We start from the raw sequence: 12,809 nt of genomic DNA, 5'->3' as shown, positions 1-12,809 counted from the left end.
AACTTTTGCACAAACCAATCAAAATACGCTTATTGTGATTTTGTTTTTACCAAAAATATGTAGGAGAAAACAAATTGGCCTAAAATGTTAAAAAAAAAAATGGATTTTTAATTTTTTTTTGGAATGTTATATTGCAGGATGTGAAAAATATTGTTTTTTTTTTTTTTTTTTCCAGAATTGTCGCTCTTTTTTTGTTTATAGCGCAAAAAATGAAAACCGCAGAGGTGATCAAATACCACCAAAAGAAAGCTCTATTTGTGGGAAAAAAGGACATCAATTTTATTTAGGTACAGCGTAGCACAACTGTGCAATTGTCCGTTAAAACAACACAGTGCCGAATCGCAAAAAAAATGGCCTTTGCATTTTTTTCTCCCTTGAAACTAAGGAAATTTACTGTACATTGGATTTCCCTTTCCAGGGCCAAATCTGCTGGCTAATATTCTATTGATTTTGTAAACCAGGTATGTCCAACCTGCGGCCCGGGGTCCACATGCGGCCCGGAACCCCAGGCAATGCAGCCCACTGCCCCCTGACAATTTTTTTTTTTGCTGGGGAGGAAGGAAGTCGGATCTGGGGCATGGCCACAGCGGCTTCATACTAACGGTAGGCAGAGGTTGCCTCGGAGGGGAGGGGGGAGGCGAGCATGTGCAGTGTTTCTGACTCCTACCACCATGACCACAAATCACTGAAGTGGTCATGGTGGTTAGAGTGTTCCTTTAATATCTCTCAGAAGAAGTAAATCTCTGTATACTGATCCCATTTCATTTGATCATCCTCTAGTTGTGTTAAATTAGTGCGGGGGTTCGGCGGCGTGGGAAGGGCGCGGCAGCATTTTATTACTTGTATACCTTAACTATAGTATATATTTTATATGCGGCCCAAGAAAATTTCTCTACACTTAATGTGGCCCAGAGAAGCCATAAGGTTGGACACCCATGTTGTAAACTCTTAGTATCCAATATTTTAGTGGAATCCTATTCCAGATACATTTTAAAATTCCTTTCCCCAGAGATGCTGGTCCCTGGACTAGTAAAGATTCTATAATTCTTCATATTTTGAGGTTATTGTGCCATAAGCAGTTTCCAAGGTCATTGTTTACTGCTCCTAAGGAGGCTATATTTAACTCTAGCTGCCCTATTTGTGAGCCAAGTTCCATAATTATACCATACACATCTTTAATTTTCATTGGTTATTGCCTTTTAACTGTATCTTGCACCATCATTATAACTGATTATTAAACATTCAAGAGAAACGTTTTAAATATAATCTTGAGGTTTTCCTACATTAGAACATTTCTTATGACCACCTCCAGTGCAGGAATAGCATCCATTGCCACAGTAAAGATAGTCAATACAATGAAGAGAGCCAGTCACTTTAGTCCTTTTCTCATTTTTATTGCTACAGCTCACAGGGAGAGAAGTTTAGAGTGTAGGTCTCCATTAGCAACATGGCTTCAGATACTGTCTTCTACCCAAGGGAGTGTAAGATTCCTCAGAGGGTGGGCACTAATCCCCTTTAGAAGGATTCCCATCCTCTGGCTATTTCACCCTGGAAGCGGTACCCTCCCCTACTAGGCAGGACAGCTTGAAGACTGCTTGAGCTGGGCTCAAAACAGGTTCCAGGCCTACTATGCCAACACACTATTGCATACACCCTCCCTGCAGCCCATTGAGGGGGGGGGGAGATCAGTCCAGGCCACTCCCCAAACTTTTGTGGCCTGAACCTCCTAGTAGTTGCCAGGGGGGATATAAATGTTCAATAGCACAAGATTGACCTCCCCCCCCCCCCCCCATAAATATTGTCCTGTGTCCCAGTGGTGGTAGTAGGTAACTGCAGCATTCCTCAACCTAAGGAAGAAACCAAGTGATAAAAACTACAAATTACCTAGACACCTATGATGACAGGGTGGCAGAAGTATCCTAATCTTCATCTACTACAGCAGTAGTGCGTTGCAGAGTCTGCTTCCCAATGACACCACAAATCTGAAAGCCAGAGGCCTCCTTTTTGAGGGTGAGTACCTACTTCTATCAGTGGTTTCTTGTTTGGCCTTCTATTGAGTCCTTTGCAAGTAACTTCCACTTAGTTTGGGTGCTTAGTTTGTCCCTTGCACTCTAGACTCTGTATGCTTGTTGTTTCCTGCTCTTCTGAAATTATTGTACTTAAAGTGGTTGTAAAGGAACTTTTAATAACAAACATCTCTATACTTATCTGCTATACTTATCTAATAGAATTGCACAGAGCAGCCTGAACGCCCTCTTTTTGGGTCCCCCGTCTATGCTCTAGGCTCCTCCTCTCTGTCCAGTGCCTCAACGGGAAGCCGCTTCCTATGGGTTACTCGCACGTGCTTGACATAGACAATGGGCTTTGATTGACAGCACTGGGAGCCAATGGCTCCCGGAGCTCCAGCAAAGCCAGTGAAACATGGAAGTGAAGGGAGAGAAGAGCTGCAGATATGCACAGTGTTGGATCGAATGAGGGCTCAGGTAAGTATTAGAGGGGATGAGGGGTCAAAATCAGTGCCTAAACATTTATTTACCTTAATGCAAGGAATGGATTTAGAACTACTTGAATTGCACACCTTACAGGATTGCTTAGGTTCTCATAAACTCTTGAACCTCTGTTTTCTTTGTTAACAGGAGCCTATCTTTGGAATACTGTCCAGCTCTTGTTCCTACTGTTGCCCTTGTGAGAAATATTGTACCTTAAGAATGACTGCACTCCTTGCTGTACTTAACCCCCTCAGCCCTGTCTCATTTCTGGGGGACCTTTCAACCTACTATGTTAATGAATTTTTGTCATGAATAAGGAAATGACTATATTGAGTTCTGAAGTGGATCTGGACTGGATCTGGACCTTAGAGCACTGACAATCAAAACCACCTAAATGTCCCTTTTTTTTTTCAACTGTGTGAAACTCCTAGAATTTTCTGCACTTCACAAGATATGAGGATCATGTGAACTTTAAAAACAAGTCCACTCTTTCTGGACTGTTGGTCCTTCCTAAAATTCTTCTTTTTTTTATTACCACATCAGTGTTTATGGGGTTATTGTAAATTTTCCTTGGGTATACTCCCTCCTTATGAAGTATTTTTCTACACTTGAACTGATGAGCCTAGTTTTTGAACCCATTGTCTACCTGGTCTTTTCAGACTATAAAGTTTTAATTGTTACTGCAGCACTTTTAAAGATTGCACATGCTCTCTCTTTATCCTGACGGGCTCCTATATTCAGAAGTTTCCGTAACTATGATTCACCAAACAGACAGTTCTTGTATTATCAGAAAATTCTTCTTGACGATTCTTTTGACCTAACTTCCCCTGCACTAGATCTGTAAGCTGTACTTTGCTACAATCAGATGAAGAAGACTACATAGATTTTTCCCTTCTACATTAATTTTTCCTAGTGGTAGCTTTAAGGTTCTTACCCTCTGCTTCTCAGCACAGGTCTTAACCTTTTAAGGTGTAAAATGGAGGATTCTGGAATCCTACTCTGTTATTTTGAAGGCAGCTTGCTTTGAAGATAGGTTTGCTGTGTGTCTACCACATTTTAGAACACCCTTAGATGTTCTTTATGTAGACTCTGTTCTCATGTTTCTACTTCCTTCGTTACCCCCTTTTTATACAGGGGCTCTTGGTCACTCTACCCTTCACCTCTAATGGTTCAGGAGTAGGGTTGAGCGAACACCTAGATGTCCGTGTTCGACGGGTTCGGCCGAACTTTAAAAAAAAGTCCGGGTCCGTGTCCCGGACTTTTACCGAACTTTTCCCGGACACCGAACCCCATTGAAGTCAATGGGGACCCGAACTTTAAGGCACTAAAATGGCTCTAAAACACCAAAGGAAAGGGCTAGAGTGCTGCAAATGGCAGCAAAACGTAATTAAGAGCATGGCAAGTGCTCTGCAAACAAATGTGGATAGGGAAATAACTTAAAACAACAAAAAAAAACAGAAAAATAAAACAATGTTCTTCTTCATCTCTGAAGGACGAGGCCCATATGGAGTAGGAGGGAGGTTGAGGTGGTGGTGGATGTGGCGGTGACTAGACATATGCCGGTTTTCGGTAATTCGATATATCGCGGTATTGCATAGCCACGGTATTGTTATTGTGGCATTTTTAAAATACCGAGTTTCTCTGTCAAGTCTGCCTGACTTGTGAATTGATACATTTCAGTGAGCTGGATGACTCATTCACTCACTCAGCTAACACCTTTCAGCATTAAGTCTCCTAACTATAAACAAAAATGATTACATTTGTATCTTTTCCTTCCCTCTGCCAGGGAGAAAGGAAGTTTAACCTCTTAAAGACTGGATCTTTTTCTGACACTTGCTGTTTGCAAGTTAAAATCAGTTTTTTTTTTGCTAGAAAAGTACTTAGAACCCCCAAACATTTTATATATTTTTTTAGCAGAGACCCTACAGAATAAAATGGCGATTGTTGTAATATTTTATGTCACACTGTATTTGCGCAGCAGTCTTTCAAACGCAATGATTAGACTTTAATGAATAAAAAAAAAAAAAAAAACGTAACAGTAAAGTTATCCCAATTTTTTTTTTTTTTGTTACACAGAGAATCGTGAGAGAATCGTGATCTTTATTCCAAGCTAAAAAATCGTGATTCTCATTTTGGCCAGAATCGTGCAGCTCTAATAAATATATATATACACACACACACGCCTAGCAGCCCACATTACATTATTATATAGCCATCAAGCAGTGTCTGGCCTACCTGGTGATGACTGGTCCTGGCGCTCTGATCCGATGGCCTGGTCTTTAAAGGGGCAAATCCTTGCGATCCAGAAGTGGTTAAACCTGCAGGAGGACCGGTGTTTTTATCTATTAATGACTTTACTATTGCTTTAGGCCTGGTTCACATGTATGCGGGTTGGTGGTTCACATGTATGCGGGTTGGCGGTTCACATGTATGCGGGTTGGCGGCCCACATTTGCACAGGCATAGCAGCCCATTGATTTGAACGGGCTGCTATGCCCTCATTTTCCGCAGAAAAAAGGTGCATGCAGCATTTTTTTTAAATTCAGTGGCCTTGAAATCCATCCTGCTTTTGCACCATGCGACTAACCTGCAGTTCCTGCTCTGGCAAGCTTTCTGCATTTTTTGTATACGTGGGCACGGCATTTAAAAATAAACAGTTTGCGTGTGCAGCAACGGCAGGTAAGTCGCATGGTGCAAAAGAAGGATGGATTTCATGGCCACTGCATTTTTTTAAATTCTGCATGCACCTTTTTTCAGCTGAAAACGCAGGCATAGCAGCTCAAGCCCATTCACATCAATGGGCTGCTATGCCTGTGCAAATGTGGGCCCCCAACCCGCATACATGTGAACCAGGCCTAAAGCAATAGTAAAGTCATTAATAGATAAAAACACCGGTCCTCCTGCAGGTTTAACCAATTAATGACTTTACTATTGCTTTAGGCCTGGTTCACATGTATGCGGGTTGGGGGCCCACATTTGCACAGGCATAGCAGCCCATTGATGTGAATGGGCTTGAGCTGCTATGCCTGCGTTTTCAGCTGAAAAAAGGTGCATGCAGAATTTAAAAAAATGCAGTGGCCATGAAATCCATCCTTCTTTTGCACCATGCGACTTACCTGCCGTTGCTGCACACGCAAACTGTTTATTTTTAAATGCCGTGCCCACGTATACAAAAAATGCAGAAAGCTTGCCAGAGCAGGAACTGCAGGTTAGTCGCATGGTGCAAAAGCAGGATGGATTTCAAGGCCACTGAATTTTAAAAAAATGCTGCATGCACCTTTTTTCTGCGGAAAATGAGGGCATAGCAGCCCATTCAAATCAATGGGCTGCTATGCCTGTGCAAATGTGAACCACCAACCCGCATACATGTGAACCAGGCCTAAAGCAATAGTAAAGTAATTTATAAACAACACCTCCTTCAGGTTTAACCACTTCTTGACCACAAGGATTTGCCCTCTTAATGACCAGGCCATCGGATCGGAGCCGAGCGCCAGAACCAGTTATCACCAGTTAGGCCAGACACTGCTTGATGACCTATTTTAGGCCTGGTTCACAGAGTCTGTACTGACTGACTATATAATAATGTGCATAAGTGAACCAAAGCCCCTAAATTCAGCAATGAAATTGAAGTGAGGTGGAAATTTAATAATTTAAATTTAATAATAGAATACCGTGATAATACCGTATACCGTGGCAAAACCTTAATCAATTAATCGCAGCATGAAAATCTGATACCGTCACAAGCCTAGCGGTGACATAGGCGTGCGCACAGGGTGTGCTGGGTGTGCCTGGGCACACCCTAATCACCTAGGGCACATAGCATTGCCAGTGAGGAGATGGGAAAGATCTCCCTGGGACCTGCTCTGCTCTATTTCTCCTTGCCTACAGGTACATGGCCCCGATACATTACTCTCCCTGCTGGCAAACACATGCATGTGTATTTCAACTTTGGGGTGCACACCTTAATGCAATAGGCTGCGCACACCTATGGGCGGTGTAGGTGGAAGCGGCGGTGGAGGAGGACCAGGGCCGGATTAACAGCATCATGGGCTTGGTGCTGAGGATTTTGAAGGGCCTTAAGGGCCGTGCCTTGCCATGCACCCAGAGGAGGAAGGGTGCAGCCATGCATGCCTAATTCAACATGGGATGCTGTCTCTGAAGCCCATAAACACATCCATGCATCGCCAACTGTCCCTCCTTGTCCGGCCTTCACGCTGTGTGGGGAGGTTCTGAGGGTGCTGCCTGGGGAAGCGAGCATAGAAGCCAGACTTCTGTGTTTACAAGTGACAGAAGAGCGGTAACAGTGAATATGGCCAACCCGGGGCCTATATAAAAGGTAGGGGCCTGGAGCTGCAGCTCCAATAGCCCCTACATTAATCTGGCCCTGAGGAGGAGGACGAGGTAGCCAACACTGCTTCTTTTCAAAAATTTTAAATGAGGGTACACCCCAAAAGAGTGAGAAAGAGCAAAAATGGAACAATGGGTGGGTAAGGTCGGTATCCATTGCTATTCTGCATAAGGTACGGAAAAGTCCCGTGGGATCCATGCCTGGTTCATTTTAATGAACGTGAGCTTGTCCACATTGTCTCTGGACAGGCGGCTGCGCTTGTCTGTTATAACGCCCCCAGCCGTGCTAAATACCCGTTCAGATAATACACTGGCTGCAGGGCACGCCAGCACCTCCAAGGCGTAAAGGGCAAGCTCAAGCCATGTGCCCAATTTGGAGACCCAGAAGTTGAAGGGGGCAGACCCGTCATTCACTACATGTAGGCGTGTGCACACATACTGCTCCACCATGTTGGTAAAATGCTGCCTCCTGCTAAGACGTTCCATCTGAGCTGCTGGTGCTGCTGTTTGTTGTGGCGTGCTGACAAAGCTTTTCCACATTTCGGCCATGCTAACCCTGCCTTCTGAGGTGCTGGCGGTGCCCTGGTTGCGTTGGCGACCTCCTCCTCCTCCTCCTCTGCCTTGTGCTTCCACTGTGGCCCCGCTGTCAGATGGGAATGCCAGCAGCATGGCGTCTACCAGCGTGCGCTTGTACTCGCGCATCTTGCGATCGCGCTCCAGTGAGTGAATTAAGGACGGTACGTTGTCCTTGTAACGGGGATCCAGCAGCGTGGCCACCCAGTAATCAGCACAAGTTAGAATGTGGGCAACTCGGCGGTCGTTGTGGAGACACTGCAGCATGTAATCGCTCATGTGTGCCAGGCTGCCCAGAGGCAACGAAAGGCTGTCCTCTGTGGGAGGTGTATCGTCCGTGTCCTCTGTATCCCCCCAGCCACGCACCAGTGATGGCCATGAGCTGGCCTGGGTGCCACCCTGCTGTGAACATGGTTCCATCTCCTCCTCCAGCTCCTCCTCCTCCTCATCCTCCTCATCCTCCAGAACTGTGCCCCTGCTGGACAATTGCGTCCCTGGCGTTTGCGTGTGCAGGAACCCACCCTCGGAGCCCCTTGCGAATGACTGCCCTGAAAGCCTTGGAAATGTTACCTCTTCATCCTCCTCCTCCTCATCCTGTGCCACATCCTCTTCCATCATCGCCCGAATTGTTTTTTCAAGGAGGCATGGAAGTGGGATAGTTAAGCTGAGAACGGCGTCATTGCCACTGGCCATGTTGGTGGAGTACTCAAAACAGCGCAACAAGGCACACAGGTCTCGCATGGAGGCCCAGTTAAATTAAATAGCGGAATAGAAAATATGATCCAAAAAAAGTGTATGTATATCACACGTACACAACCACACTGGGCCCCAATTACTATTGTTTGTACCCCTAAAAGGCTAGATGAGGAGTAGGGGGAGTATGGAACAGGCAGCACCCTCAAACCTTCAGAAGTATGAGATGAACCCCAACAACTTGGAAAGGTGGATCTCTCTCACACGTACCGACACAGACTATCCCGCAATTCAATTGATCCTCAAAGGTTTTTATTGAATAGCGGAATAGGAAATATGATCAAAAAAAGTGTATGTATCTCGCACGTACACAACCACACTAGGCCCCAATTACTATTGTTTGTACCCCTAAAAGGCTAGATGAGGAGTAGGGGGGGTATGGAACAGGCAGCACCCTCAAACCTTCAGAAGTATGAGATGAACCCCAACAACTTGGAAAGGTGGATCTCTCTCACACGTACCGACACAGACTATCCCCCAATTTAACTGATCCCCAAAGGTTTTTGATTAAATAGCGGAATAGAAAATATGATCCCAAAAAAGTGTATGTATATCACACGTACACAACCACACTGGGCCCCAATTACTATTGTTTGTACCCCTAAAAGGCTAGATGAGGAGTAGGGGGAGTATGGAACAGGCAGCACCCTCAAACCTTCAGAAGTATGAGATGAACCCCAACAACTTGGAAAGGTGGATCTCTCTCACACGTACCAACACAGACTATCCCCCAATTTAACTGATCCCCAAAGGTTTTTGATTAAATAGCGGAATAGAAAATATGATCCCAAAAAAGTGTATGTATATCACACGTACACAACCACACTAGGCCCCAATTACTATTGTTTGTACCCCTAAAAGGCTAGATGAGGAGTAGGGGGAGTATGGAACAGGCAGCACCCTCAAACCTTCAGAAGTATGAGATGAACCCCAACAACTTGGAAAGGTGGATCTCTCTCACACGTACCGACACAGACTATCCCCCAATTTAACTGATCCCCAAAGGTTTTTGATTAAATAGCGGAATAGAAAATATGATCCAAAAAAAGTGTATGTATATCACACGTACACAACCACACTAGGCCCCAATTACTATTGTTTGTACCCCTAAAAGGCTAGATGAGGAGTAGGGGGGGTATGGAACAGGCAGCACCCTCAAACCTTCAGAAGTATGAGATGAACCCCAACAACTTGGAAAGGTGGATCTCTCTCACACGTACCAACACAGACTATCCCCCAATTTAACTGATCCCCAAAGGTTTTTGATTAAATAGCGGAATAGAAAATATGATCCCAAAAAAGTGTATGTATATCACACGTACACAACCACACTAGGCCCCAATTACTATTGTTTGTACCCCTAAAAGGCTAGGAGTAGGGGGAGTATGGAACAGGCAGCACCCTCAAACCTTCAGAAGTATGAGATGAACCCCAACAACTTGGAAAGGTGGATCTCTCTCACACGTACCAACACAGACTATCCCCCAATTTAACTGATCCCCAAAGGTTTTTGATTAAATAGCGGAATAGAAAATATGATCCAAAAAAAGTGTATGTATATCACACGTACACAACCACACTAGGCCCCAATTACTATTGTTTGTACCCCTAAAAGGCTAGGAGTAGGGGGAGTATGGAACAGGCAGCACCCTCAAACCTTCAGAAGTATGAGATGAACCCCAACAACTTGGAAAGGTGGATCTCTCTCACACGTACCAACACAGACTATCCCCCAATTTAACTGATCCCCAAAGGTTTTTGATTAAATAGCGGAATAGAAAATATGATCCCAAAAAAGTGTATGTATATCACACGTACACAACCACACTAGGCCCCAATTACTATTGTTTGTACCCCTAAAAGGCTAGGAGTAGGGGGAGTATGGAACAGGCAGCACCCTCAAACCTTCAGAAGTATGAGATGAACCCCAACAACTTGGAAAGGTGGATCTCTCTCACACGTACCAACACAGACTATCCCCCAATTTAACTGATCCCCAGAGGTTTTTGATTAAATAGCGGAATAGAAAATATGATCCCAAAAAAGTGTATGTATATCACACGTACACAACCACACTAGGCCCCAATTACTATTGTTTGTACCCCTAAAAGGCTAGGAGTAGGGGGAGTATGGAACAGGCAGCACCCTCAAACCTTCAGAAGTATGAGATGAACCTCAACAACTTGGAAAGGTGGATCTCTCTCACACGTACCAACACAGACTATCCCCCAATTTAACTGATCCCCAAAGGTTTTTGATTAAATAGCGGAATAGAAAATATGATCCCAAAAAAGTGTATGTATATCACACGTACACAACCACACTAGGCCCCAATTACTATTGTTTGTACCCCTAAAAGGCTAGGAGTAGGGGGAGTATGGAACAGGCAGCACCCTCAAACCTTCAGAAGTATGAGATAAACCCCAACAACTTGGAAAGGTGGATCTCTCTCACACGTACCAACACAGACTATCCCCCAATTTAACTGATCCCCAAAGGTTTTTGATTAAATAGCGGAATAGAAAATATGATCCCAAAAAAGTGTATGTATATCACACGTACACAACCACACTAGGCCCCAATTACTATTGTTTGTACCCCTAAAAGGCTAGATGAGGAGTAGGGGGAGTATGGAACAGGCAGCACCCTCAAACCTTCAGTATGAGATTGTGTTCACTGTACCCCACAAAGATTGAGTTCACTGCACCCCACAATGATTGTGTTCACTGCACCCCACAAAGATTGTGTTCACTGCACCTCACAAAGATTGTGTTCACTGTACCCCCCAAAGATTGTGTTCACTGCACCCCACAAAGATTCTGTTCACTGTACCCCACAAAGATTGTGTTCACTGCACCCCAAAAAGATTGTGTTCACTGCACCCCAAAAAGGATGTTGTTCACTGCACCCCAAAAAGGATGTTGTTCACTCCACCCCAAAAAGATTGTGTTCACTGCACCCCACAAAGATTGTGTTCACTGCACCCCAAAAAGATTGTGTTCACTGCACCCCAAAAATGATTTTGTTCACTGCACCCCAAAAAGGATTTTGTTCACTGCACCCCAAAAAGGATGTTGTTCACTCCACCCCAAAAAGATTGTGTTCACTGCACCCCAAAAAGATTGTGTTCACTGCACCCCACAAAGGATTTTGTTCACTGCACCCCAAAAAGATTGTGTTCACTGCACCCCAAAAAGGATGTTGTTCACTGCACCCCAAAAAGGATTTTGTTCACTGCACCCCAAAAAGATTGTGTTCACTGCACCCCACAAAGGATTTTGTTCACTGCACCCCACAAAGATTGTGTTCACTGCACACCAAAAAGGATTGTGTTCACTGCACCCCAAAAAGATTTTGTTCACTGCACCCCAAAAAGATTGTGTTCACTGCAGCCCAAAAAGATTGTGTTCACTGCAGCCCAAAAAGATTGTGTTCACTGCAGCCCAAAAATATTGTGTTCACTGCAGCCCAAAAAGATTGTGTTCACTGCAGCTCACACACAGAAAAATGGATGTGGATCACTGACACCTGCCTATCTCCAATCCCACACCACACAGCAATATCGATTGTAGTTTGTAGAACACAGTTTCCCTAAAATTCAGCAGACTCTGTCCCTAACAGGATTGAGAAGAGATCGTAGATCAGGATTGAGTGCAGACCCCACCCCCCACACAGCAATATCGATTGTAGTTTGTAGAAGACACTGACCCTATATAATTCAGCAGACTCTATCCCTAAAATGCCTACAACTCGCCCTGCCTAAACACTCCGACCTGTCCCTCAATTCTATCCGGACACAAATGGTTTTTTCCTGCCTATCTTTCCCTAATCAGCAGCCAGCACGTTGATGTGTGCTCTGTCCCTGAATCTAAGCAGCATAATGACGCCGCTGCGGCTGCCTCGAACTTATAAAGACTTGGTCACATGCTTCAGACGGCCAATCACAGCTACTGAGACATTTGCAGGCATGGCTGGGATGGCTTAAGGCACACCAGTTAAACGATTGTTGATTGGCTGTTGAAAGCCCGCCATGAAAAGAGCGCCAAAGCATGCAAAACCCGGAAATAAAACGACCGAACACGGATTTTTACCCAAACATACAGTAAAGTGTCCGTGTCCGTGTTCGGGTACAAAAAATCCAATTATTCGGTACGAACACGAATAATACAGTCCGTGTTCGCTCAACACTATTCAGGAGAAGTATTATCGAAATTTTATTCTCTTTTCAAGTATACCTTTTTTAGGATAGCTTGCTTTCTTCTCATGGATATTTCCTCCGCCTGAAATCAACAGTTGGGTATATTCTACTGAATAGCTGCCTAATTGATCTTTCGCCTGAACATATCTTGTCTATCAAACCTTTCATTCCCTGGACTCAAGTTTTAGGCACACTACGCTGTAGTTTTTCAAACTGCTTTTTGCTATTGGACATATATTCGATTTTCTGCTGCTGTTGAAATCAGTTTTTCCTGTACAATATGCACAGTAATATTTCCACAATGGATGGATATTTCAGTGGCTTTTTATTAAAGAACGCCAGTCCCACCCTGCTTGTTGATACAGTGTAATTGTTGGAGGTAGAATTAAACAGGTGACTGGCTCAACACTTTGTTGTTTGCTAATGTCCCAACCCTCTTTAGGCAGCAGT

At 44.3% G+C, this 12,809-nt stretch overlaps 1 protein-coding gene across 1 annotated transcript in view; it reads right to left on the bottom strand.

The window, feature by feature from the left end:
• The window catches only part of LOC309550553 (uncharacterized protein), a 161,070-nt gene that overhangs the window by 68,488 nt on the left and 79,773 nt on the right, over positions 1–12,809 (bottom strand). The window lies entirely within an intron of this gene.

The sequence above is a fragment of the Pelophylax lessonae genome (genome assembly GCF_965119305.1).
Source record: "Pelophylax lessonae genome assembly, chromosome: 3".
Taxonomy (NCBI): Eukaryota; Metazoa; Chordata; class Amphibia; order Anura; family Ranidae; genus Pelophylax; species Pelophylax lessonae.
Note: the sequence above shows the minus strand (reverse complement) of the source record. Positions and strands in the feature narration are given on the sequence as shown.